The sequence below is a fragment of the Phocoena phocoena genome, chromosome 1, assembly GCF_963924675.1.
Source record: "Phocoena phocoena chromosome 1, mPhoPho1.1, whole genome shotgun sequence".
Taxonomy (NCBI): Eukaryota; Metazoa; Chordata; class Mammalia; order Artiodactyla; family Phocoenidae; genus Phocoena; species Phocoena phocoena.
Window position 1 is genome coordinate 84,289,884 of NC_089219.1, and position 25,208 is coordinate 84,315,091.

Here is a 25,208-nt window from a genome sequence, read left to right on the forward strand (position 1 = left end):
TTCTGGAAAGGCCTGTGTGCATCTCATCTCTGGCAGCCCTTGAGCGGGAGGGCATTCCCCAGCTAGTTCCTGTTCCCCACCTGGACTCACACACTTGACAAAGGGGCCGCCCACTGTTCTCTTCTAGGAGGCCTGGGACAAATTTTTTAAGATGGGATGATCTTTGAGAAAGGGAACAGTAGGCTACTGTAACCCCTCAGCTAACATTTGCCTCTATTTATTTATTCCTCTAGGTTAAACAAAGATTTGCTTTTCCTTATTTTACGAATTACCCTATTGGTTCCGAGTTAGTATGACAGGGAGGAGGGGTTATTGAGTTTATTGGCTTGAATTCTCACTTTTTGAAAGCAATCTATCCTGTAATTATTTCATATATCAGTGAGTTTTTTGCGTCATTATTTCCAGTGAACACTGCAATGTGTATGGAAAAATTAGTGTACATCTGAAAACTAATTCTTTAAAAATTATGACTAGCACCTTACTGTACTTTAGGAGCTTCATGGATTTTAAAAAGTGGATTTTTAAAAATTAGATTAAAAATGTAAATTAGCTATAACCTCCAGTAAATTAGGAAACTCATGCCTCTGATAATACTGTTTACTTGGGACTAAAATAAAGCCTAGTATACCTATCTACTTCTTGGGTCATAAGACATCCAGTCACAGTCGAATACCAATTGGGGACACCATTAGAACTCTACTAAAGAATCAAAAACTATAACTGGGGATCCAATAAAAATGCACAGGTGATCTCAGTAAAAGAAGTCTTGGCATGTGGAAGATGGTCAATAAATATTTATTGACAGAATAAAACTGAAGAAACTGATAACTGCGTGCTGGGGATAAGGTTTGTGATGCTAACTCTGTAAAGCACAGCAAAAAGTAGACAAATACTTGTTTAGGAAACCACAGTGTAGAGAACATGTGGACTTGAACTAAGTGTCATAGATTAGCTCAGTCTCTGCTACAGACGTGTGTCTGTAGACAAGTTATTTCACCTCCGTGGGTTTCATTTTCCTCTCTGTAAAAGGAAGAGGTTGTCTGGTTTTCAACCTGTGGTTTTCTTTTTTCAAATTACGTCTTCTGAAGAATTCTAATATACACAGTAGGTAAAAGCAGACTCTCTTGGGTTGAATCAGGGAAGTCAGCCTGGAGCCCTGCCTGCTCTGCCCCCCATCCCACCAAGACCCCCACCACACACAGTTTGAAAGCGATTGGGCTTAAAGACCTGTCCTCTCCAGCTGGGACATTTGTGGGCGGTGTTAATAATCAGTGTTACAAATAGCGTCTGGAGGCCAGTGGAGGGTATTTGAGGGCATATTTTGAGAAGTACTTCTTTAGCGTGTCGTCTTCGACCCTCAAACTTATCCTGGCCCCAGCGTCTGTAACTCACTTGATGGCCTCAGTCTACGTTGTCTCCTACACCTGAACCCTGGGAGTGATGCAAGCCTCCCCCTCACTGCCCATATCCAATGTCACTAATTGCTCTCTGTTGGTGCCTCTGACTATTTCTGACCCTTTCCTCTTCAACCCCATTTCCACCAACAGGATTCAGGTCCTTATCCTCTTTCTCTTGGACAATCACAACAAATCCCTGACCAGTCTCATTCTTCCCCCAGCTATGTCAGTCCTTAAATAAGTCTATTCATTGTTCCCCGTGGCCTATAGGACCATTCCAATCTCCTTAGGAGGGCAGACAAGGCTCTCCGTGGCTGTCCTTACCCTCCTCTTCAGCCTCTACTCTGTCATTCACCACCTTGTACTTTATGCTCTGGCAATATCAAGCTGCCCGTAGTTCTTTGAATACACCTCGGGGTTTTACACTTTCACCCTTGGGTCAGTGCTTCTCCTCCAACATTGCCCTCTAACCCTCTTTTCTGTAGCTAATTTCTAATATTTCTGTAAGATTTCGTGCAAGGGTCACTCCTATAGAAAGCCAGCTAAGTGCCCCACTGTGTCTTTTTAGGACTCTGCACGCTGCTACCACAATATGTTAAAATTATCTAGGCAGATCTATCTCCGTCACTAGATTGTAACTCATTGGAGACCAAGTATTATTTCTTCTTATACCTCTTATTCCCCAGTGTCAAATACAGTGCTTGGAGTCCATTAGGTAGTCATTAAGTGACCTACATGGGATGATCACTTATTCAGTTTCACCTGAGATCAGCCAAGAGATCCAAGCGACCTCAGGGACAAGTGACAGGCTACTGTGAAGTACAATACTTTCAATATTTAAAAACCACTTTTTCATATAAATTCATATTATCTATTCCAGTATTTATCATAGAGCTATTTTAAGCTTTAATTATACTATTTGCTTTTCCTTTTAATAAACTGCATCATTTAAGAAAAGTCAAAATACACAAGTGACAGATGTTGACTAAATTTACTCAAGTAAACTTTTGGGTCTTTTGAGTTAATTTCCAATTGTTCCTTTGTCCTAACATGAGCCTTATGCAGGGTGAATGCTCACCAGGTCCCCCAGCCCTGGCACACTTGAGAATCTCAGCCAGGAATGCAAACTTCTTCAGGATATCGTTCTCCCTCTGCTTGCCTAGCACCAGGGCCACCTGGAGCCGTTACGGCATCTTTGTGTGAATTAGGAAAAAGCAACCTCTCTGCAGTGATGCAGCCCCAAGGCACAGGGCTTTAGCAACAGAGCCATGCCTTTGCGCTGAGAAAAGGTGACTGTGTTCTAGGCAGAGGGCCCTACAGGAAGGGGAGCTGGATTTGAACCCCTCTATCAGGTACCTTTGTGAAGCAAAGACTTACCCGCCTATGCAAGGAGCCACCTGGCTCCCCTTGGCCCCCAAGTGATAATCTGTGGCTGCCAACTAAGCAGGAAAAGGAGTGTCACGGTCTCTCTGAAGGGCATTTTCTGGGCTTTCTTGTTAAGTCCAGCTTGCATTTTGATGGGGCCAGACAGTGGCTTTATGAGCTCCTACCAAGAGGACTCCTTCCTTTGCATACAATTGTCACTTTGTATAGCTCATTTTGCTAAGTGACAAGGCTGAATCTGTCACAACAGGAGCCAAACAAAATGGTGATCGCCGGCTTGCGTGTGTGGAGCCTCTTCGTTTCACGCACGCACTCTGTGGTAAGCATTATTCACGAGCAGTTAATTATTGGTCTTCTTGCATAAAATGAATGTGACATTTGAGACAGATGTTTATTGTTTGTGACATATATATATTTTTCAAAACTCCAGCTACTGGAATTGGCCTAAATTACCATCATAAAACACAGCATTTGTACATGCAGGGTCTTTTCTGATCTCTGACCTGTGGGAACAGCATGCAGATGTGGTAATATACACATGGATATACTTTTCTTTTTATTGACAGAATGGATGGAGTTTCTTTAACAACTGTGCTCAGGCTGAAACAACTGCTGAGTTCCACCAGGGGCTGCTGTTGAACTTCTTAAAAAAACCCATATTTTGGAGGAGAAGGGGGGTGGTAGTGGATGGGGAGGGAGGGATGGGAATGGGGGAAGAGGAATAGGAAAAAAAAAAAAGTCTTGGAAGAAAACCTGACATTTCTGTCTGAGGTGGAGCATGCTTTGCTGATGCCACACATGGAATGTTTCGGAAGTGTCAGTAATAAATACTTCTCTCAGAAATCTTCATATTCTAAATCTCTGCATATCATACCCCAAGGAGAGTCATACAAAGACATAGCTGTCAGGGTCTAATTTTGGATCTGAAAACTATGGCGGTTGTCAAGCATCTTTTCCCATGAGTGATATTTATCTTCTCTCACAAACAAACTGAGTGCAGCGTTTTTAATTAATTTCCAGTGTGTCCCGTGATAATTTCCCCCCCTACTATATTAATATGATGATTTAAACCTTCATCCAGAGGCAGACTTTCAGTTGAAAATCACTAAAGGTTTAGTGTTATCAATAAGCTACATGTACATTGGTTTGTAGGGAATCAATAAAGTTGCCCTTTCCTTCATTTTTATTTTTAGAGGCATCAGTGGGATTTTATCTCTTTTAAGTATATTAAGGAAATCACGAGTGAGCTGATTTTGTAATTTTTCTTCTTTTGATTGGAGGCAGTACTTAAGCTGTTTCTCTTATTGCGTGTGGAAGACTTTCTTTAAGAACACTTCTCAATTTGATGATGAGGAGTGAATTTTCTTCTTTAAAGTATTCCCGTCAGAGAAACTTAATTTCTTTTTTATATAAAGGAACCAGAAATAGACAATTGAAAGGGGCATATCCCTGAAATATACAAATCAGATGGGGACAGCAAGTGAATAAATCTCTTCTTTCCTTGTCCAATATCCCTCTTAATAGAAAATGTGGAATAAAAAGCATGCCATCATAAAAATTCTAAGGATAGGAGTAAGATGAAGTTATGATGCATGTTCTTAAATAGCATATTTTTTAAACAAATGGAAATGAAAGTTATGTCTTCCATAATAAGAAGTCATGTTGGGAAGAATTTTATTTATTTTTGGCAATGCTTATATCTTTATTTAATATTATTATACTCTTAGATTAAAGGTTGCCTCAAATTTCATAACAATTTTTTTTCTCAATTCACCTTTAAGATATTTGATTACTGGGGTGATAGGGCAGTTCTTGAAGAAATATTTATCTTTCTCTGGAAAGGACATTCAAACACCATTGGAAAATCATGGCAATAAAAGGTAAATTCCTAGAGTATTATATAAGGCTTTTAATTATTGGCAATCAAAATATTAAGTCCTTGGAAATGCATGAAACTCCTTATAGGACTGGAGCTTACATTTGTGACTTTTTAAAAATGTATTTGGATGTGTTTCTTGCCTTCTCTCTCCAAATCCCAGCATCCACCATATAAATGCTTTTCCTAGATCCATTAGGAACATTTAATAACCAAATATCTATGTAGTGAGAAAGGAATTTTTAAGGTTCAATTGTTCTGTTAATAATCTGTATTTTTTTCCCGTCTTGCAAGTTGCCTTTAAGCACCACAAAAATCAACCTTTAAACACAGATTGATTCTGACAGCTTTTATTTTACTTGATTTCCAAGAATTGTTATAGAAATGCTTCTTAATTGAAATAGTTCTCCTTTTTGGCTTTTATTTTATTGTCCTTTACTTCTTGACATCTTGTACATTAAATCAGAGGCTGTTTTAGAGACATGAAATGACAGCTTTTTCAGAGCCCGATTCTGGATCCTGATAGATCTGCACTTCTCAAAGCAGACAGGCTGCTCTCGACAGCCTCCGAGAAGATTCCTGCATGATGGGCACGTCACCTGGAAACACAACCATAAACTGCAGGTTAATCACTAAGGACCAACTTGTGTCAATTCCCCATTGCCCTGCTCCCCGTCTAAGAGGAATAAAGCCAAGAACTATTTTTTCTTTGCTATTTAATTTAACAGAATCTGGGCTCAACTTTAGTTTGAAATTATATTTTCATCCAGGATGGAAAGGCTACTCACGTAATTTAGTAGTGTGTTGTAAAGAAAAATCAAAGCGTCCTCATGGAATATTTTCCCCCGTTGTATCTCCTGTGACGAGAGAACACATAAAGTGAATGAGATGTGACACAGGCGTGCACGGAGAGCACATTTGTTACACTGAAATTCTGAGGAAAATGCTATTTGTGTTACTGTTGATGTTTTGGAGTTAGAAAAGGGTTATTTGGGAAAAGATATATATTCATATCAGTCAGTAGGAATAAAATGAGACAAGATGCAAAAATATGAGAGTGCAGGGAAGAGCCGTGCAACAGACCAGACCAGTCCTCTTTCGAGGTAGAAAGCAAACATTTGATAATGGGAACGCTAACAAGATGAGTATTCTAGATTTGTTTTTTAGTTCTACCTAACTCTTTGTAACTTTACAATGTAAGAGTCAGAAATTGGAGCCAATTACCATAATATGTGGTGGTTTGGTGGGAGCATGTTCTACATCAGACAGTTAAAAGGTTTTATTGCTATTAGGAGCATGTTAATGCTCTTGATAATGTCTCTACTTGCATTGTAATGTCTCTTGTTGAAGTATGGAATTCTTTTATCTTCTTATTACATTATGCAAAAACTTGAATTGAAAAGATATTTGTAGGAACATTTAAAGTAGTGCATCAATCAGCTTCAAAGAAGAGAAAATGTTCTCGGAATAGCTTATAAAAGGATAACTGTCAATTTTATTTTGGATGAACAAAGGCGGCAACGTAAAAAGCACTTTATTGTAAAAGCATACTGTGAAATTCAATAAATATGCAATATAAATATAAGAGAGAAGAAAGTTCATAGTTATTAGATGACTTAAATGTAATTTAAGTAATACTTTTAAAATGCAACTAGCAGTGAAGTACTCTTTTTCTACTGGTTCCGAGTTCTAGCCTCTGAGGCCCCATTAGGTGATAACTTAACTCTCTCTGATAAGGTAAGAATTGGAATGGATTAGTCATGGTCCTGTTTTTAATATATCTTGGGAAGATACAGAAAAGAGCGTGTGTGGAAAGGGTTAGAAAAAATTTTAACAACCACTTAATGATGCAAGCTTTTCAAAATGATTTGTTCTTATCTGCATGGTGTTCAGTTGTTTCTCATTCTGTCTTTGCTACTCTAAGACAATTTTGCATTTGAACGTAATGCTGTCGTGACTTGAAATAGCATTTCCAAGTGTTTTATGTTTGTTAGGAAAATCCTTTAGCAGACTAATTTCTGGACTTTCTAAATTAGGGGTGCTTTGTTACCTTTTATATAAGGGTGCTTACATCTTTTCTTATAATTAGAAATATTTTTCTTATTTTAGATAGATGGATTTTTAACTGTAAGCGCTAAACATATAACCTTGTTTTCAAACGTGTTTCTCGGGTAATAAACTTTAGCCTGATAAATGCTGCAGAGATGACCCTTTCTGATAAGGTTTAAGAATCTTCAAAATGAACTATTCAAAGAAAATAGATCCAGCATACAGAAAACATTACATAAGCTTTCAGAGTAGAAAAAAATCATCTACAGAGGGCTTCCCTGGTGGCGCAGTGGTTGAGAGTCCGCCTGCCGATGCAGGGGACACGGGTTCGTGCCCCGGTCCGGGAGGATCCCACATGCCGCGGAGCGGCTGCGCCCGTGAGCCATAGCCGCTGAGCCTGTGCGTCCGGAGCCTGTGCTCCGCAGCAAGAGAGGCCACAACAGTGAGAAGCCCGCGTACCGCAAAAAAAAAAAAAAAAAAAAAAAAATCATCTACAGAACTCAGTTTTTCTATGATTTCTGTTTAGATACATACCTATACGCAACTAAGTATGGACAGGCAGCTCCTTGCACGTGGAAGGCACTTGATAAATATTTGTTGATTAAGGTTAAATTTAAAGAGAAAAAATTCCAGTCAGTAAGTATGTCTTTTGTTTTGTAACCTGACAAAGGGATGCTAATTCCTTGTTAAATATAGCAATATAAAATTTCTCCCAGACTCAGGCCTTTTCGAGATTCAGAAAACTTCATTTGAAGTCAAGTAACCAGGTGAATTCACTCCCCACACCATTGTACCTTGTAAAATTATATTAATGCTTGTTATATTTCTAAGAAATAATCTTCATTTATTTTAAAACTTCAAATATGGCACCTTGTAATAAGAAATCAGTTCGTAACTTTATTTGTAACATCATTTTACTAGTGACTTATTTCTCATTGCTGTTGTACGTGACGCCTAATTAATTCAAATAATTTTCTCCTCCTTTCAGTGGGTTTCATCCAGACTCTTTGTAGAAAACTGTACTCAGTCTGCTGCTACTTTCTGATATGCCCCGTTTTCTCATGCCTCCATTCTCTTGGCCTGTTTGGGAACGCTCTCATTTTGAAAGTACAAGGAAAATTATCTCATAAAATTATCTCATAAAAAATTATCTCATAAAAAATTATCTCATAAAAGGAGAATTATCTCATAAAGAAATTTAATAACAACAGAACTTCAGAGATTTCAAAAATGTAGAATTCTTAAGTTACTGAACTATGGGAAAAGCTGTAATTTATAACCAGCAAGTTAGTATGTTGTACACATCTGTGTACTGTTTCAGAAAATAAAGGTTGTTACCATAGCAACTCCACATAATATGGAACATACGTTATTTGTGAGATGCCAGGCTTCGTGTTGCAAAAAAAAAAAAAATCTCCCTCCTCATGGCTGCTCTCTGATGTTTCAGGGGTTTCTACCTTTTCTTTACCATTACAAGGGATTCTCTTCTTTCATGTCCTGTTATTTTAAATATTTTTGTTATTTTCAGTTTCTCATAGTTTTAGAGTTTGTCAGCTAAATTGATAAGTTTGCAGAGTACTGCTATGATTTGGTGACCACCACTGAGATATTTTGTCATCTAGTCTTATTTTAATTTTAAAGAAACTCTGGTTAATTTTTTAGATACAGCAACAAGTGCATATTAAAGACACATGTAGCTACTGTGAATACAACAGGTAATGTAATATTTTGTTTGAGTTGGCCCATTTAGGGTTTTATAATTTTGTATTGCAAAACCATTATGGTATTTAATCCCTTTTAAAAAAATTAAAATGTCACAAAATATGTTCCTATTTATGGATGTCATATTTCATTTGAAAATTTGCATGTCATATTTAATTTCATTTGAAATAATTGTTTAGACAGTATTGATCATTTTATGATAAGAAAATTGAACTCCTTTATGAAGGGGAGGTTTCCAGTCTTTCTTGTTAAGTGGTAGTGTCGAAGAATAAGAGAGTTACAAACATTTCTGAAATCTCAATTATAGGTAGAATAGTGAATCAATAAAAGAAACAAGGTAATAATAAAAAATAGGGTACCCTTCAATATGGCTGGACGAGGGATCAGAATGTCCAACTAGTTAGAAATAAATGTCTAAAAACAACACTTTCAAACAATCCAGAGATTTTTTTATATGTAGAAGCATCTGACATGATTGAATTTATTGTGTGTGGTGACTTTTTAGTCTAGATTTAATATATAATCGCGATCACTGACATATTTTATCAGGTTAGAGGTTTCCTGGGGAGCAGCATCTGAGTTTCCCTTTGCAACAGACAGGATGCAGGGTACTAGCTCTCCTTAGATACAACTACCTCTGTATCTTCAGAATAATGTGTCATAATAATGTTCCATATCAGTCCTAAAAACAAAACATTTCTGGTGAAAAATAGCAGAATGAATAATGCCTTTCCTTTCTTCAAAAAAACCTTAATAGTTAAATCAATACAAATTTATTAAACATCTACCATGTGCCAGGCACAGTTTGGGGGATGTAAAGATGAATAAATACTTCCCTGTCTCCAGGGAATGGTCAGAGAGAGAAGGGCACCACTGACCCAGTGCAGTATGTGCTGTGACTTAGTTCTCCGTGGGCCTCACCTGTCAACAACACCCAACAGCAGCAACAATAACAGCCAACATTTATTGAACACATTTTTTGACAGGTACCTCGGGTGCATTTTGTAATTTAATCCACACAATAGTGCTCTGAGGGTTTTACTCACAAGGAACTGAGGCTTAAAGAATTTGAGTAGTAACTTGCCTAAGGTTATACAGTTGAGTTGGGATCCTTGAACCTGTTATACCTGAGATAATACATCTTGACTACTTGTCCCCATCTGCACCGCTGCCATCCTCAGCCACGGCACCTTCCTCTCTCCCTGGGCTCTACGGCATCTGTCTAGTTGGTTTCCCTGCTGCCACGTTAACCCTATGGTCCATCTCCACACAGCTCCCAGAGTGGAGAATATAAATCAGATCCCATGTCTCCCTTGCTTGGACAATGGCTTTCCATTACACGTCCAATATAACCCAAGTTCTTTGCCACGGTTTGTGATGTCCTACAGTTTGCTGCCCCTCAGCACCCCTTAACTTTAGTTCCCACTGCTCTCTCTCAAGCTCATTGGCTAGGCTGTAGACTGGCAATCAGCACACTTTTTCTGGAAAGGGCCAGATAGTAAATATTATAGGTTTTTCAGGCCATACAGTTTGTGTTGTAACTACTCAACTCTGCTATTACAGCACAAACGCAGCTGCAGATAATAGATGAACAAATGTTCCGATAAAACTTTATTTATATAAACAGGCAGCAGGCTGGATTTGGCCCACAGACCAGAGTTCGCTGACCCCCGTTTGGGACTTACTCTGCTACTTCTTCTTCCTCCAATATGCCAAGTCTCCAAACCTTAGGGTCCCACTCTCTGTCTCCATATCTCCCCTGAACTGCCATCAGCCCTCACTCTGAACGAGAGGTTTTACTTGACTGCCATATTTAAGGAGCTCCCTCTACCCCACCTGTACGCCAGATCATCTGTTTCACTGCCTTCACAGCTCTCAAACAGGAAAGATCTCATTAACTTGATTTCTTACTTGTTTACTGTCTACATTCCCTCTATAAGGTAGGCTCTGTGTGAGGAGGAATTTTTTGGCCTCGCTCACTGTGGTACTTCCACCAACGAGAGCAGAGCCCGAGGCACAAATAGATGCTCAGTACATATCTTCAGTTGAACGGAGCAAAAGCCTGTCTGAAACCAAAGCTTGTGCTTTTCATGTTGTCTCGGTATTCCCCTTCTGAAAAAAAGTGGTCGTGCCACTGACAATTTGACTCATCACATTGGACTCCTAGAGGGTCTCTGCACCCTGGTAAAGCACCCCTCCACCCCCATATTCCTGGGCAACCTCAGGGAATGTGTTCCACAGACATCAGCTCGAGGTGTCCACTGAATATGACTCCTCTTATGCTATCATCACTGCCTTTGCTGACACTGTTACCGTGTCCACTGGATGTCCTCACTTCAACCAGGCTCCTCCGTCACATCTACTGCATTGCTCTGCACCCTCTAGACACCTTGGATGTCTTGCAGCACCACTTCTGGGTACCACAGAGACCACACGGCGACAGCCATTGCTCATGCCTGGCCCTGCTGCCGTCTCTGCAGAGGATGGACCTCTCTGAGCGCTGCTGCCTCAGTCAAGCACCCAAGCCTTCTGCTGGGGCTACAGTTGCTTCGAGTCCCTCTAGATGCCACCACACTGCCTCTGGTCCATGGTGGAGTTGGGAAGAACACCCTCTTTTTGTTTTCTCTCAACTCGGAGGTTCTGAATTTGTGTTGCATGTGCCCCAAGGCCTTACAGCATTTTCATTTTTTACTTAACTGCCATCTCGCTTCCTAAGTATAACAGCTGACGCTTGTTATACGATGCTTTATTGTGTGACAGGTACTGCTGGGGAGCTTTATATACACTTACTTGTATAATCCCTGTGATAGACACATGAGGTAGGAACTCTGTTATTATCATCTCCACTGAGGCTGGAGAGGTTAACTAACTCGTTCAAGGCAACTAGTAAGTGACAGAACTGAGATTTGAATCCAGGCCCTGAACTTTAGAATTCATCCTCTTGATCATCAGTCTATAAACATCTGGACATGTGTCCATGGGGTTAGACTGGGGACAAATGCAAGAGACCAATACCACATGGTACTCCAAATCTCCCTTCCCCTGTCATCGTGGGGCTTGTCACCCAGTCATCTACCCCCCAGTGCCCTGTGTGCAGAGATTCCACCATTGGTTTTCTAGATCTGTGCATATATGTCTGATCTCAGACTCAGGGGAGAACTGCTTTCCCCACATCCTTCCCCAAGTAAGATGCTAAAGTAGATGCTCGAACAGTGTCTGTAACACAAAGGAGGAGTCGTGAATTCATCAGGGAAGGAGGTGAAATTTGAACTGGATTCTGAAAGATGAATATGATTTTGCCATTCAGAGAATTTGGAAAAAAGGATATACCTAAACCAACGGGCCAGTACAGACTGGCCTGTAAGATGGAACAGGCTAAGTTGTGGTGAGAGGTAAGGCTGGGAAAGGAGAATGGGTTGGATCTTGAAGGGCCTTGATGCATGTGAAGGAATTTGGATGTTTTTTGTAGGCAAGGGTAGGGGTGAAAGTGTAGGGGAAACTAGCAGCAGCTTAAACATGTGAGTGCTAGACAGCAAAGAGCATTCTAATATTCCTGTCAAGTGGAGATTTTCAGCCTGTGGTTCAAAGTCTACTTGATGTGTGCTTAGCCTCTGGGTATTTTGCTGACTAACTTCTTATAATATTGATGGGGACAGGACTCAGTCTTCATGGTTCTAATATGAACTAAATACTTATAATGCCCTATACTAAAATGTTTCATTTTCCCCATTCCTTTTTTCTTTTTTTTTTTTTGCGGTACGCGGGCCTCTCACTGTTGCGGCCTCTCCCGTTGCGGAGCACAGGCTCCGGACGCGCAGGCTCAGCGGCCATGGCTCACGGGCCCAGCCGCTCCGCGGCATGTGGGATCTTCCCGGACCGGGGCACGAACCCGTGTCCCCTGCATCGGCAGGCGGACTCTCAACCACTGCGCCACCAGGGAAGCCCCTTCATTCCTTTTTTTGAAACTGAAGTATAGTTGATTTACAATATTAACTTCAGATATATAGCATAGTGATCCAGTATTTTTACAGATACTCTATTGAAAGTTATTACAAGATAATGGCTATAATTCCCTCTGCTATACAATATATCTTTGTTGCATATCTATTTTATACATAGTAGTTTGTATCTCTTAATCCCATACACCTAATTTGCCCCTCCCCCTTCTGTAACGAGTAGCTTGTCTTATACATCTGTGAGCCTGTATCTGTGTTGTATATACATTCATTTGTATTATTTTTTAGATTTCACATATAAGTGATATCATACAGTATTCGTTTTTCTCAGTCTGACATTTTACAATAAGCATAATATTCTCTAGGTCCATCCACATTGCTGCAAATGGCAGAATTTCATTCCTTCTTACAGTGAGTAACATTCCATTTATATATATATATATACATATATATATATATATATATATTACACTTGGGTTGCTTCCATATCTTGGCTATTGTAAATAGTGCTGCTATGAATATTGGGGTGCATGTATCTTTTCGAATTAGTGGGGTTTTTTTGGGATATATCCCTAGAAGTGGAATTGCTAGGTCATATGGAGTTCTATTTTTAGTGTTTTGGGGAACCTCCATACTGTTTTTCATAGTGGTTGCACCAATTTACATTCCCACCAACAGTATAGGAAGGGTCCATTTTCTCCGCATCCTCTTCAACATTTGTTATTTGCAGACTTTTGGATGATAGCCACTCTGACAGGTGTGAGGAGGTATTTCATTGTTTTGGTTTGCATTTCTTTAGTCACTAACGATGTTGAGCATCTTCTCATGTGCTTCTTAGCCATCTGTATGTCTTCTTTGGAAAAACATCTGTTCAGGTCTTCTGCCCATTTTTTGATTGGGTTGTTCGGGTTTTTTTGATATTGGGTTGTATGAGCTGTTTATTTATATGACCTTGTAGGTCACAGTGTTTTGTCTCATTCTGTAGGTTGCCTTTTTGTTTCGGTGATGGTTTCTTTTGCTGTGCAAAAGCTTTAAAGTTTAAGTTCCATTTGTTTATTTTTATTTCTTTTGCCTTTGGAGACAGATCCAAAAAATATTGCTGCGATTTATGTCAAAGAGTGTTCTGCTTATGTTCTCTTCTACTTTTATGGTTTCAGGTCTTACATTTAGGTCTTTAATCCACTCTGAGTTTATTTTGGTATATGGTGTGAGGGAATGTTCTAATCTCATTGTTGTATATGTAGCTGTCCAGTTTCTTCACTCCTTCTGATACAGTTTTCTCTCTCTATGCCTGCTCCCACCCCTTGCCTCAGCAGAAGTAGAGGTGATTCCTAAATATTTTGTTCTACTGGAGTAGCCCCAAGAAGTTCTGGAACTACTGCTCTAGAGGACCCCAACCATGTGGACGAAGTTACACCTAACTGTCTTGAATGCTTCATCCAGGTCAACCTGTCTTCTGGGGACCTATGTGGAGTCTCCCAGCCACCTTCCAGCTGTTATGGAAGGTTATGACAGCACTAACCCTCCGTCTGAGGAGCTGCCAGCCAAGCATGCTCATATCTAACTTTGGAGACTCTCCAGTTTTCATGCACACCTAACTAAGCAGTTATTTACATTTCATTTTACTTAACTCTCATGACTCCTTTCTAATTGGCAGACTAATGAAGTTCCTCTGTGACATCACGGTGATCCGACCGATGATGTATGTCTTCCCTTTGGGACTCAAATGCCTGTTTGAAGTTAATGAGTCTCTTTTACCCAAACTACTTCTGAATTTTGTCAGCTCTGTCTGTGAGAAGTGTTTAGACTTACCTGGCTCTTGTCAGGACAGAGATCTTAGTTATCTGACAAATTTACATAAAACTGTAGAGGGAGAGTAACCCAATCAATCTGATCTTTGTGACTCCCTCCCCACCACAAGGAGTAGGAGGTAGGAGGAGTAGGGAGTACTTTCCAAGGTCACAGAAGAGCAGGATATAACTTAATGAGCCTTTTGAAGAATTAAAAAGAAACTGTTAGTCTGAAGAAGCGTTCACCATCTTTATACCCTTTTCTATTTTCCCAGGGTCAATGCAGGCACATGAATTTTTTTATTCCCATGACTTTCCAAATTTTAAGAACAGTGGAATCCTTTTTATGTTTTTTTTTAGGTGAAATCTTCAATGATTCCCATATATAAAACAGGTAACAGCAGAGCTGCTGTAGGTGAAGGGGGTGGAGGAGCCTGGAGAACTTTCCACATAATGTTCCTTCCCTTCCCCCTCAGCTCCTCACCCTGCACCCCAGCCCTGCAGGGCTCTGAGGAATTTAGTGTGAAAACCCCTGCTCCATCCCACTTATTCATTGACATTTGCTCTAGGAGGTATAGTTTACATGAAAAAGGGTATAAAGAAACATTTTTAAAGCATGATCTATTTTCTCTTAATAGTGAATTACACTAGATTTCCCTGATTACTGTTCAAAATGGCATGACTTCTTCAGGATACTACAAAGAGCAACAAAACACAGTGGTTCTTCCACTCCATTAGTTATTCTTAAGTTACATGTATTACTTTTCCTACCAAGAGGGGGAAATTGGTCCCTTTGCTTCAGGTCTGATTATCGCTCTACTTTCAATCTTGGTGGTAGGAGTGGGCACTGAATCATACAAACTATCTATCTTAGAACCACATACAAGTGAAAACCAACCTAGGGCTATTTTTTTAAGTCTGATTCTAGCCTTTTTGGGGAACTGGAAATATAAAACTTTGAAATCACACACATTTAAAACTCAAGAGAAAACAAAAAGGTGTATATAAAGACATTCGATAATGAAAAAACAGATTTCCATGCTGTTTTAGTTAGTTCAGTTGGTGAAAGAGAGAAGAGGAAGAAAGAAGGGCAGGGAAGGTGCGGGGGGAAGGGAGGGGAGAGCAAGAGATGTGGAGCGGCCAGAGCTGGGGAGGGAAGGGGGGCTCCGAGGCTCCAGTGTTTGCCTCCACCTCTGGGAGCTCCGTTCAGGGTCTCTTTCTGGGGCAGCCCTTACCTGCTGGTGAGCATCACTGCGTTCCTGCCCTGCTGTGGCCTGAGCCTCGAGGAGCAACCAGCACCATGTCTGCAGCTCGGCATAGGCTCTTTATCCCGTCAGGTCTTGGCTTGTGGTGAGGTCCCTTTGGGAAAATTCCCACATTTTCCTGAGAGTGCCTGTTCTGAATTTACTCTCTGCATTCAAGGAAAGCCACTGTGCTGGGGTGTTTTTACTCTATTTGAGAAATGTCTTCCATAAATCAAGGAGAAGAGTAAAAATTAAAAATAATTCGCTCTTCCTTGGGGTTTTAATTTCCTTCCAAAATTTTTTTTGGGAAATTCTTTTCCTTTCTTAAAAAATTAAGAACTCAGTCCCTGATGGAAAGGCGATTTTTTTCCCCCCAGATTTTTATTCATATGATGACAAGGGTCAGAAAGACAAACATTTGAGTATACTTTCAATCAGCCAGGCACCTCAGCTATGAGTTCTATGTACAATCACTTAATCACTATAATAACCCTGTTGCATAATCTGAGGCTCAAAGACTTTGCTTATGTAACAAGTGGAGAGTCATACCTAGATCTGTCTCACTTCAAAGTTACAGGTCAAGTTACTTGTACCGACTTCAGAAATTACTAACCTTAAAGGTTGGATGATTAAAAAGCATTTTCCAGTGTTATTTCCTAATACTGTTTCCTACTACATACCTTGGACACCTAGAATAAGTCATGAACCCCTGCTTTAGTACTTTTTTTTTTGCGCTATGTGGGCCTCTCACCGTTGTGGCCTCTCCCACTGCGGAGCACAGGCTCCGGACACGCAGGCTCAGCGGCCATGGCTCACAGGCCCAGCTGCTCCACGGCATGTGGGATCTTCCCGGACCGGGGCACGAACCCGCATCCCCTGCCTCGGCAGGCGGGCGCTTAACCTCTGCGCCACCGGGGAAGCCCAAGTACTTTTGAACCAGTTGTTCTCACTGCTTGCAATTCCCATCCTCCACAGAGTTGCTCATTAAGACCCTAAAAGCCCATTACAAATCCACCTGTTTACTTATGTAAGCCATGATAGGATTGGCCTTTCAACTTAAAGGTTTTTCCAGTTCAAAGGTTTAGTGGTTCTGTAACTGAAAACATGAGCCAAGGAGTGTTATTCTCTACTGCAAATGGTTAACAACTGTAGTCGCAAAGAGTAGAAAAACTTGTTTCTTAAGATTTTTACTTCAATACCTAAAATACGTTTAAACACCAATATAAGGAATGAGACAGATGATAATATATTATTTCACGTTTATTTTGATCTTTGTTTATATCATCCCTACCAGTTTTTGAACCTCTTTAGTTACTATCCTGTTTAATTGGTAAGATATCTAAGGCATTAAAGTAATATTCACATTTAAAATAACTTCATAATTGAAAGAACTAGGTTATTCATGATTTCCAGTCACCCTTGTTCAGATCTACAGTGATCATATAATAGGAAACATTTGTATAGTACTTACTAAGTGTTAGACACCTGTCTAAATGTTTCACCTATATTAACTACAATGAGGTATTACCTCACACCAGTCAGAATGGCAATCATCAAAAAATCTACAAAAAATAAATGCTGGAGAGGGTGTGGAGAAAAGGGAACCCTCTTGCACTGTTGGTGGGAATGTACATTGTTACAGCCACTATGGAGAACAGTATGGAGGTTCCTCAAAAAACTAAAAATAGAGCTACCATATGACCCAGCGATCCCACTCCTGGGCATATATACCCAGAGAAAACCATAATTCAAAAAGATACATGCACCCCAGTGTTCACTGCAGCACTATTTACAATAGCCAGGACATAGAAGCAACCTAAATGTCCATCAACAGACGAATGGAAAAAGATGTGGTACATATAAAGAATGGAATATTACTCAGCCATAAAAAGGAATGAAATAGTAACATTTGCAGAGACATGGATAGACCTAGAGACTGTCATGCAGGGTGAAATAAGTCAGAAAGAGAAAAACAAATATCATATAATAGTGCTTATATGTGGAATCTAGAAAAATGGTACAGATAAACTTATTTGCAAAGCAGAAATAGAGTCACGGATGTAGAGAGCAAACTTATGGATACCAAGCGGGGAAGGGGGGTGGGATGAATTGGGAGATTGGGATTGACATATATACACTACTATGTATAAAGTAGAAAACTAATGAGAACCTATTGTATAGCACAGGGAACTCTACTCAGTGTTCCGTGGTGACCTAAATGGGAAGGAAATCTAAAAAAGAGTTATACATATGTATATGTATAACTGATTCACTTTGCTGTACAGCAGAAACTAACACAACATTGTAGAGCAACTATACTCCAATAAACATTAAAAAAAAAAGTCTCACACCGCTACTGTGAGGATGTGTTAATATAGAGAAGTGATTTTTTTTTAGGATACTGTTTCCTAAACTTTAGTCATTTCTGTACCTCTTTCATGACTTTGCTATGCCTGCATACCACCTGATATTTTTCCTCAATATAATTCTAAGTAATAAAATTGGTGAGAACACAAGTTTGATGTAATATCATATTTTTTAAAATAAATAGATAGCAATGAAAATATTTGGAATATGGCAACTAAAATTATCTCACCAGTGGTAAAAATGTTCCACCGTTTGGGAAATACCATTTATTCTAGGAAATGGTCTGCTTCTGGCTTATGACTCTGAATGTAAACTTAGGGTCTGATCCAGTTATCCACAGTGCATCAAAGAGAAAAGAAATGAGCACGCTGGCGGGCCAGGAGGTTGACAGGTGCCTATAGGCCCCAGGATAAAGCTTATTAAAATCTTGGACGTTTTTCAATAAAAATAAAATGTATATGTATTTATCATATATATGTATTCAATTTATATCCCAGTTTTGAATGATGAAGTTATTGTAGGCTTGTTGCACAAAAGATGACTAACCACAGGGCCATCACTTAGGTAGTTTCCTTGTTAGTTTCAGCAAGTCATTCTAAGCAGCAGTGCATTTTCCTGAAGGTGGTGTGGTGCTGCTGTCATTGTCCTGTATTTTTATTCCATAAATAAACAGGGTTTCTGTGATTTAAAAAAATGATGCTACGTAATAACACTCTCAATCAGATGAGCACCTTTGTGGTTTCTCAGGAAAAAGGTGAAATGAGGTTATATTATTACTTTATATTTTTCTGTTTCCCACAGAATTTCCTTTTCAGGTTCCAGGGAAAATAGAACAAAGGATCCGTTTTTACAATTCAGTTTTTTCCCAAGAGTATGTTCTGATATCTCATTATTTGGAGATAGCCGTGGAAAGAAGGATCAGGAAAATAGAAAGGCATAGTTAATTGTGTAATTCAAAATAATAGCAATTTTTTCCATTTATGTGTCTTTTTCGATCCATTTTTTTTTTCTGAGAAAGATTGAATGGAGTCATTTTCTCTTTTCTGTCTCTTTTTCAAAACTCATTGATGCCACACAATGCACGTTACATGATAATCACATTTATCATGACTTTTGGGAAGCAGGGTTTCAAGTAAACATGCTGTACAAAATATTTTATGAAAAGTTTGATTCTCATGTTTGAGGATAATAAAAGGATTCCTTTGTTTCTTAGAAAAGAAATCCTGAAAACAAATGAACAAGTGGACTTGGTGCATGGACACCTAGCCGAGCCTGTGTCTGAGAAGAATGACATGCCTTCAGCATGAAGTCGCTACAAGAAAAAGACATGTAATTAAGGAGGGGAAAAAAAACCAGAAGCTGGAGCCATTAAAGAGACTGTGATATGAGGAAAACATTATACAGGAGATGTGACCAAAGATCTCAGATCTGAGAGCTGAAAGGGAATGAAACTAGTTAAAATTCCACTGCTCATTCGCTCCATGGGAGAAAAAACATTACTGTTGGATGTCACTTGCCAGTTCATTTTTAGAAACAATTAAAAGATGCAAATATTTATGAATTGCTGTGTATGTTGTAATCCTATTCAAAACAAACAGTGCCTTGTACCTTAGATTCTCAATGCTGGTTAGTGTTGGGATTCAGGGGTTAAAGCAAACCATTCAAAATGAGTTCACTACTGATACTCAGACAAAGGGATGCAACTCCGAGAGCGTGTTCTGTTTCCCTGCAAGCTGTTGCCTATGCCAAATGAGTATTTTAAAAACCATTCAAATTAAGTTGAAAATTTGTAATTATATTTTCTCTTTTAATTGTAACTTATGCAAATGTTATATTCCAGCTGTACAAATAATTTTCGCTTCAGACTACAACATCCACATTAAATCTAGCACGTAATGCCCTGGTACGAGATTCTTCCCAAGCTTGCAGATTTAGAAGGCTGGGGCTGTTAGTTATGGCTTCTGTTGCTCTTACTCTGCAGTTAAGTATAGATCGCAGAGTGGCAACGGAGAAGGGAGACACCTTTGCTACGATTTGCTGGAGACAATTGATGAATAAAACAGGTAGAAAGAAAAGAGAAATGCAAACAAACGAAAAAGGCACAAAGTCTAGGAAACCTGGGTGTTTGGTAAAGTGGATATTCTATCCTTGCTGTAATTGATGAATCCAGCTTGCAGTGCATTAGTTACAGGAAGAGGCTGCCTGTGACTCATTTGTTAATTGTCATGTGTTTTAATCCACTTAGTGAAAACAGAAATTGAGTATTTTCCATTTTCAATAAAAATTTCACTTGGGGAAATCATGTACAAAACCATTACAATTTTTAATCAAGAGTGAAAGAAGCATGGATTATTTTAAATACACACGCACACATACACACACAAGGGAGCACACATATGTGAGAAATAAAAGAGAAGGAAAAAAACACCAAATACAGCATGTTGTTTTGATTATTGAAGTGTTTCTTTACATACATTGGGAAAAGTTTTCATGTTGATAGTTTTTGGAAGGCAAATGTGGGGAACCTTGACTTACTTCGATCCAGTTGACAGCTGATTAGCTTTTTGTGTTTGACAGTGTCTGGAAGCAATGGAAGAGATGAAAGAAGAAAGTTTATGACACATCCTCAAGTAACTCACAACCTCCATGATAAACAAGGTGAACTTATGGAATAAGATAGACTATAATAAATGTCATGTGTGTGTTTATAGATCTAGCAGAGAGTTCAACACTTCATTTTTCAATGGGACAAACAGATCCAGTGTGACAGTGATTTACTCAAGTTCACACATCTAATAGTGGTGAAAACATGTTTCAAACCTAGGAGGTCTAACTTCTTGTCCTTTTTGTTTTTTCCATCATGAAGGCATCTGTCGATTGAAAGCTGCAATAAATAGAAAGACTCTGTTTATTAAATGTGAGTCCTGCTATGCTTGCCCAAGAAATGAACTTCAACTCAGCTGGAAAATTGTATGGGCTTTTTTTAATACTTTCATGGCCCCTGGATAGAGGCTGGAAGGTTCTGTTGATCTCAAATTAGCTCCAGTTAGTTAAGATTAAACTTTAAACAATGGAAAATCCAAGACAAAGATCCCATAGCTCTGAAAAGTGTGCTATAAATCCATATACTTTAGGTCAAAGAGCAAATGATTAAAAGTTCAGATTGATTCTTGTAGTAAAAGGGCAGTGCAAAGAAATGCTAAAAAAATAATGGCCATGGACAGAAACCCTGGTGCTGTGTGAGTCGTCAGCCTGGAAATGCTCATGGCCTGAGCCTCATTTATTTACTGCTTTTGCCACAGTCTGTTACATAAGCAGCTGTGGCTATGACTATACCCTCTTTACTTGTACAGAAGCTTGGGGACCAATGTCTGGCAAAAAGGATTGATGATGGTGGGGTTGGTGTGCTGGTCTGTGTGCAATGATTTTCTACAAGTGAATATGGGGATGCGTATTTCTTTGAACACTGATTCATCCATTCACCAGTTCATATATTTATTTACTCATTCATCAGGCATTTACTGGGCACTTACCATATGCCAGGCAATACTGTGTTTACACTGGGAATACAGATTGACAAAGTCAAAATTAAATAATTAATTGAATGAATATCCATTGTCTACGTATAAGTCTGATGGAACCAGGAATTCTTTTTTTTATAAATTTACTGTTTTAAATTTATTGGCTGCATTGGGTCTTGTTGCTGCGCGCGGGCTTTCTCTAGTTGCAGCGAGCTGGGGCTACTCTTCATTGTGGTGCACGTGCTTCTCGCTGCGGTGGCTTATCTTGTTGCAGAGCCCGGGCTCTAGGCGCGCGGGCTTCAGTAGTTGTGGTGCATGGACTTAGTTGCTCTGCGGCATGTGGGAATCTTCCCGGACCAGGGCTCGAACACATGTCCCCTGCATTGGCAGGTGGATTCTTAACCACTGCACCACCAGGGAAGTCCCAGGAATTCTTGACTTCTGATCTCATCCCTCATCCAGAAAGTCAACTGTGCTGCCATGTCCAAAGCCATGTTAGTTTCCTTATATCTCACAGCGTCTCTCATTTAGCCAAATTGAGTGTAGATTCACAGATGCAGACTCTTCCTCCTGTGTATCTTACCAGAATGGCAGCTTTCAAGCCTATACCACTAAAGGGATCCAGCGTCTTTCATAGTAGGATTGTGGTTTAAAGCATGGACTTTGGAGTTAGATGTGTATGGTTCGTATCCTGCCCGGCTCCACTACTCCCTAGATGAGTGTCCTTATTAATATTTAGTTTCCTCATCAGTAAAATGAGTGTCATCTGGAAAGGTTGCAGTGAGGATTAAATTTAAAAAAATAAATGCTTGACAATAAAGCCTGGCACATGGTGGCTACTTTTGCTCTACTTTAGTAACACTTTGCTAAAATTTGCTCTTCTCTCAATACCCGTTTCCATTTGCAAGTGACGCCCCTTGTTTGCCATGTATTAGCCCCGTGTGCCCATGACATTTTGAGCAGTAATTTAGGCATCTGGAGTTTGCAAGAATCCTCCGGCTCCCTGTGATTACTTTGATATGCTGCTAATTGTTTGATTTTCTAGTGGTAACCATGGGTAGGGCTACTGAGCTTATCTGTGGAAACTTTCTGGAGGAAGTCCTGAGGTGCAGCCTGGGAGAAAGCCAGGCCAGGCTGGCTTCCCTCCACTGCAGCAGAATGGTTTCTGGGATGTAAATTGAGTCAGAGTTCCTTGGTATTTTCTCCTGGTCCCCTCCCCCACCTTCATGATCTACTTTCATGGGTCCCTCCCTACCTCCTCTTTCCATCTAGTCTTGAGACATTTACAAATATACATTAACTCCACAGTTCCTGACTAGGGCATTATCTTTATTAATGTTTGCAATTTGTGTGGATTATAGATCTCTTTGTGACCTCTGCAATGCCTCAGGATATGCCACTGCCATTTATTTGTAGTCTTCTACTTTGATGAAATGCAGATAAATTGAAAAATCTACCAAGAATCATTGTCTTTGGGATATTGGGAAACAAGCACTTCCACGGTTAATTGTGTGTGTGTTTTTAATCATAGCCTAATAAACTGGCTTTTCTTTTTTATTCCTTTAGATTTGCTCTCAGAAAAATCTCAGAATATTAACGTTTTTGCTTCACATGTGGTCAACTGCTCATCTTCAGAGTGCATGCCGAAATGGGCAGAGCAACAAAAGCAGCAAAATCAGGTGGAGGATGATGAGATATTTTTTGTAATTTAGAAGTAGGAGAAATTCTTTCCTTCAAGTCTTGGAACCATATTAGGCATGTGAGGTAAGGAAAATCCACACACAAAGTGATAGAGTTCTAGTGGACTAGGATTCACAACATAATATTTTCCCCATCTTGCTGACTTTTTTTCTGGGCAAGAGGTCTCCATCCAGAGCTTCTCAGTCTTTAGGGCACATAGGAAACACTGGGATGCCCATCAAAATGCTGATTCCCAGGTGCCACCATCCAGGGATACTGATTCACTAGATGAGCTGGAGCCTGGCATCTTGCATTTAAAACCATCGCGATGCATGGAGTCTGCTTTGGTTTCTACTCTTGGCTCTGCCTATTTTTCCGGGCTTGGCTAAGAAAGCTGGTGCAAGAGGAGGTGCCTGGCAAAAACAGATGGAGCTGTGTCAGAGCTTTTTATTCAGAGCTCACAGTACTGCCTAATACACAGTGCCAGCAGTTTGTTGCTGAGGGAGACACCTATGATTCCATTAATTATTTAGGGATCCAAAGTAGTCATCATTAATGAATCTGAATGTATTACAATGATCCTAATCAGAGTAACAGATGCAAAATGACAATACGATACACACAATTTTCCCCCAGCGAGTTACACACTATTAAGGTCTGTTGCAGTCAATGAATCCAGATGCTTCCTCACTCTTACTGACCATGAAAGATCCTGGTTTCATTACATGAAAGAAAATAAGTTCATTCTGTCATCTTGCAGAGTTAAAGCGGGATCCAGTTCAGCAGCTGGTAAGGCATCGTAAGTTGGTTTGCAATAATCCTGCTTCCATTTCAGGATTGACTGAGTGGAAGAATTCTGTTGCAACTGGGCTTATCGTTCCCTTTACATTATTTTTCTGCTTTCCCAGATGAGATGGTTTACTCTTGCTCAGAAAGCCTCAGTGTGTGTATAAAACTAAGCATGTTTTATACACACACTGAATGAGAAGAAAGCGAACTGTTTTTATAGAGGGTAAATTCATTACAATCAGAGTAACAAAACCAAAGTCAACCACGATAAAATGGGAGGCATAAAGCTTCTCAAGAGTGTCTCCCTAATAACGTCGTCAGGCTTCTGGTATGCATGAGGCTGTGCATGACAGCATTTGCCCTCTTCGTGTCCTAGGGATCATACAAAAGGAAAAAAAGAAAAGGAAGAATCTCTGCCATTTTCAGAAAAACCAGGAGACAAATATAAACCACAGGCTCTGTAACACCTGTGAGAACTGCCAAGAGAAAGCTGAACCTGTGTAGCAGCTGCAGAGGAGGAAACAAAAAGAAGTAGCACAGAGAGTGCAAAGAGTCAGGGATGGCCTATCACAGCAAGTGTCCGTGAAAATACCATCCTGAAGGGTAAGGGTTCACTTGAAGTGCTAAAGTGAACACAGTTGCCTAGGAATTCAGGTTAGCAGGGCTGGTGCAGGAGTGTGCCTTTCCTGGTTTGGCGCCAAGAAATACAGTAACCAGCTGAACCAAGAATCCGAAGATGAGCTGTATTTGCAGGGAACAATCTAATTCGTGGGGCAGCAGAGGAGAATGTAGCCTGGAAGGCCACTCTGGCCGCTCCCCAGTCAGAGAACTGCTTGAAAATGGCTGGTTTGGGAAAGTGCAACTCATTTTTTTTTTTTTTTTTTTTTTTGCGGTACGCGGGCCTCTCACTGTTGTGGCCTCTCCCGTTGCGGAGCACAGGCTCCGGACGCGCAGGCTCAGCGGCCATGGCTCACGGGCCGAGCCGCTCCGCGGCATGTGGGATCTTCCCGGACGGGGGCACGAACCCGTGTCCCCTGCATCGACAGGCGGGCTCTCAACCACTACGCCACCAGGGAAGCCCAGTACAACTCATTTAATGATGACAAGTTGAAAAAGGAAGGCATTGATAGAAAGATCCTATTGGAAAAAAACGTGGGAAGGAGCAGCAAAGCTACCCGGCAGATGGAGAACACTCCCAAGCAGATGAAAATCTCATCCTGACAATTCGCTATGAATTAAAATAAAAGTATACTCGATGAAGCAATTACCTTGATGAATGAAGACCACAAAGAAAAAATTGAAGAACACAGAGGAGAAGTGGGGGGGAGTAAGTGGAAAATATAAAAGATGAGCTGAAATGCAGGGAATACATAATCACAGAATGAAGACACAATTGGAAGAAACGTGAGGAAAAGAGCCACGATAAAAACAGTG